The sequence below is a fragment of the Tachyglossus aculeatus genome, chromosome 1, assembly GCF_015852505.1.
Source record: "Tachyglossus aculeatus isolate mTacAcu1 chromosome 1, mTacAcu1.pri, whole genome shotgun sequence".
Lineage (NCBI taxonomy): Eukaryota > Metazoa > Chordata > Mammalia > Monotremata > Tachyglossidae > Tachyglossus > Tachyglossus aculeatus.
Window position 1 is genome coordinate 41851239 of NC_052066.1, and position 4152 is coordinate 41855390.

General features: G+C 44.5%; 1 non-coding gene across 1 annotated transcript; it reads right to left on the reverse strand.

The window, feature by feature from the left end:
* Positions 1-328: 328 nt before the first annotated feature.
* Positions 329-465, reverse strand: LOC119937578. Its single transcript, XR_005454160.1, has one exon. It is a non-coding gene; the product is annotated as a small nucleolar RNA SNORA7 (small nucleolar RNA).
* Positions 466-4152: the final 3687 nt, after the last annotated feature.

Sequence of the window (4152 nt, forward strand, 5' to 3'; positions counted from 1 at the left end):
TGAATCTATCCGGTTCCTTGAAATTCAGATAGAAATGGTACAGTTCCTACCTCAATCCAACCGTGAGACCACATCACATTAATTGACCACCCTAATTGTCTTGTCTTCTCTTATGCTGTGGAGTCATTTTTGACCCATAGCGACAATACAGACATTGTCTCCCTGAATGCCCCGCTCTCCATCTTCAATTGTTCTGGTAGTATATCCATAGAGTTCTCCTGGTAAAAATATGGAAGTGGTTTACCATTGCCTCCATCCACGCAGTAACCCTGAGTCTCCACCTTCCACTCTATCCCGTGCTGCTGCTGCCCAGCACGGGTGAGTTTTGACTTGTAGCAAATTGCCTTCCACTCCCTAGCCACTGGCCAAGCTAGGAATGGAATGGGTAGGCCTCTGCTTGACTCTCCCTCCCTAGCCGAGACTGGTAGAGAACTGGAAATTCTCCAGATGCGACCCTGAGAGGGGATCCTAATTGTGCATCCTAATTAACTGAACCCTTTGGATAACGCAGGGGCTTGGGAGTCAGAGGTCATGTGTTGTAATCTCAGCTCTGCCACTTGTCTGCTGCGTGACCTTGGGCAAGTCAATTCTCTGGGCCTCAGCTACCTCATTTGTAAAATGGGGATTAAGACTGTGAGCCTCACGTGGGACAGGGGTTGTGTCCAACCTGATCACCTTGTATCTACCCCAGTGCTTAGAACAGTGCTTGGCACATAGTAAGGGCTTAACAAATACTATTATTATTTTTTCCTTAAATTCCCTGACCTGAAATGCCTTTTTCTCTGGGGTTTCTTAAGGAGCTACACAAGCCAAACTCTGGTAGTAATCAATCAATCAATCAATCAATCAATCGTATTTATTGAGCACTTACTGTGTGCTGCGCACTGTACTAAGCGCTTGGGAAGTACAAGTTGGCAACATATAGAGACAGTCCCTACCCAACAGTGGGCTCACAGACTAGAAGGGGGAGACAGAGAACAAAACCAAACATATTGACAAAATAAAATAAATAGAATAGTAAATATGTACAAGTAAAATAAATAGAGTAATAAATACGTACAAACATATATACATATATACAGGTGCTGTGGGGAAGGGAAGGAGGTAAGACGGGGGGGATGGAGAGGGGAAGGAGGGGGAGAGGAAAGAGGGGGCTCAGTCTGGGAAGGCCTCCTGGAGGAGGTGAGCTCTCAGTAGGGCCTTGAAGGGAGAAAGAGAGCTAGCTTGGTGGATGGGCAGAGGGAGGGCATTCCAGGCCAGGGGGATGATGTGGTCCGGGGGTCGATGGCGGGACAGGCGAGAACGAGGCACAGTAAGGAGATTAGCAGCAGAGGAGTGGAGGGTGTGGGGTGGGCTGGAGAAGGAGAGAAGGGAGGTGAGGTAGGAGGGGGCGAGGGGATGGACAGCCTTGAAGCCAAGGGTGAGGAGTTTCTGCCTGTTGCATAGGTTGATTGGTAGCCACTGGAGATATTTGAGGAGGGGAGTAACATGCCCAGAGCATTTCTGGACAAAGACAATCTGGGCAGTGGTGTGAAGTATGGATTGAAGTGGGGAGAGACAGGAGGATGGGAGATCTGAGAGGAGGCTGATACAGTAGTCCAGACAGGATAGGATGAGAGCTTGAACAAGCAGGGTAGCAGTATCAAACAAGTATCAAACCCCTACGAATCAGTTAATCAATGGGATTTATTGAGTGCTTATGTGCAGAACACTGTCCTAAGCACTTGGGAAAATATAATACACTAGAGTTGGTAGACACCATCCCTTCCCCCAAAGAGTTTATAATCTAGAGGGGAAGACCGACATTAGAATAAATTACAGATAGAGGAAATACTAGAGTGTAAGGATATGTGCTTAGGGGTTACAGTTCCAAGCAAATAGGTGACACAGAGGGGAGGCTGTGGAGGTGAAGTGAAGGCTTAGGCTGGGAAGGGCTCTTGGAGGAGATGGGATTTTAGGAGGGTTTTGAAGGTGGGGAGGGTGGAGGTCTATTGGATATGAAGGAGGAGGGAGTTCCAGAAAGAGGGAAGATGTGGGCAAGGAGTCAGCAGTGGGAGAGACGAGATCGAAATGCAGTGAGCACGTCTGTGTAAGAAGAGTAAGGTGTGTAGGTTGGGTTGTAGTCCCAGATCACTGAAGTTTAAGATAGGAGGGGGTGAGCTGATAGTGCCTTAAAGTCAATCGTAAGGGATTTCTGCTACATACAGAGGTGGACAGGTGATCACTGGGGGTTTTGAGGAGTGGGGAGATATGCACTAAACTTTGTTTAGAAAATGATCCAGCAGAATGAAATATGGACTGGAAAGGGGAGAGACAAAAGGTCAATGAGAAGGCTGATTCAGTAGTCAAAATGGGATATTATTATTATTATTATTATTATTATTATTATTATTATTATTATTATTATTATTATCAACAATTGTTAAGTGCTTAATATGTACCAAGCACTGCATTAAGCACTGAGGTACATAGAAGATATTCAGGTTGGATCCAGTCTTTGTCCCAAATACGCCTCCCAGTCTCAAGCCTTATTTTACAGATGAGGTAACTGAGGCACAGAGAAGTTAAGTGACTTGACTAAGATGACACAGAAGAGAATTGGTGGGGCAGGGATTAGAACCTAGGGCCTTTAGGCTTCCAGGCCCATATGCCATCCACTAGGCCACACTGCTTCTCTAAGTGCATGGATCAGCTAATGTATCTCTATGTATCTCCTAATTCTGTTATATTGTACTCTCCCAATCACATCAGTGTTCTACACAAAGTAATTGTTCAATAAATACCAATGATTGATTGATCAGTGTTGTAGCTCTTTAGATGAGAGGGGAGAGAGAACACTAGAGATCTTGTAAAGGTAGCCCATTGTCTGAGCTAATTACATGGTTTCCCTTCCAGTGACGTTACATGTAAAGAAGTGACTGGTTAACATTAAATGTAAGGCAACTTGGAATCTCATCCTGATTAAGTCTCATCCATTCAAACACGTGTGATATCGTACCCAAGTTTTAAATAGCAGTTACTACTGACACTAAGTGTCATGTGGACAGGGGCTGTGTCCAACCTGTGTATTTTGTATCTCCCCCAGCACTTAGATCAGTACTTGACAATAAATCGTTCAATCAGTGGTATTAATTGAGCACTTGCTGTGTACCTAGCCCTAAATTCCGCTTTTGGGAAAATACGATACAGTAGAGTTGGTGGATACATTCCATTTCCACAAAGAGCTTGCAGCCTAGAAGAGGGAAAGAAAGACATCAATATACATTGTGGTCTAGTGGGAAGAGCAGGGGCCTGAGAATCAAAAGGACCTGGGTTCTAATTCCGACTCTGCCATGAGTCTGCTGTGTGACCTTAGACAAATCATTTAATCTCTCAGTGCCTCAGTTACCTCATCTGGAAAATGGGACTAATGTGGGACAGGGACTGTGTTCAGCCCAGTCACCTTGTATCTTCCCCAGTGCTTAGTACAGTGCCTAGAACATAGTAAGCACTTAACAAATACCATTATTATTATTATTATTATTAAATAAATTATGGATATGTGCATAAGTACTGGGCGACATTGCGGTGGGGGGTGAATATCAAGTGCTTAAAAGGTACAGATCAAAAATCTTGAAATCAATCAATGGTTTTATTGAGCTCACATTGTGTGCAGAGCACTGGACTATTAAGCACAAGGGGAAATACAAAATAATCAAAATAGATGTGGTCCCTGCCATTAACGGAGAAGCAGCATGGCTCAGTGCAAAGAGCCCGGGCTTTGGAGTCAGAGGCCATGGGTTCGAATCCCGGCTCCACCACATGTCTGCTGTGTGACCTTGGTGAAGTCACTTAAATTCTCTGAGCCTCAGTTACCTCATCTGTAAAATGGGGATGACGACTGTGAGCCCCACATGGGACAACCTGATCACCTTGTATCCCCCCTAGCGCTTAGAACAGTGCTTTGCACATAGTAAGCACTTAATGAATGCTATAATAATAATAATAATAATAATTATTATTATTATTATTATCAGGGCTCACAGTCTGAGTGCTTTATCCCGATCTAACAGTTGAGCAAACTGAGGCACAAAGAAGTTAAGTGATTTCCTTAAGGTTATCCTGCAAGCAAGGGCCAGAGCCAGGACTAGAGCTCAGATATTCTCACTTCTA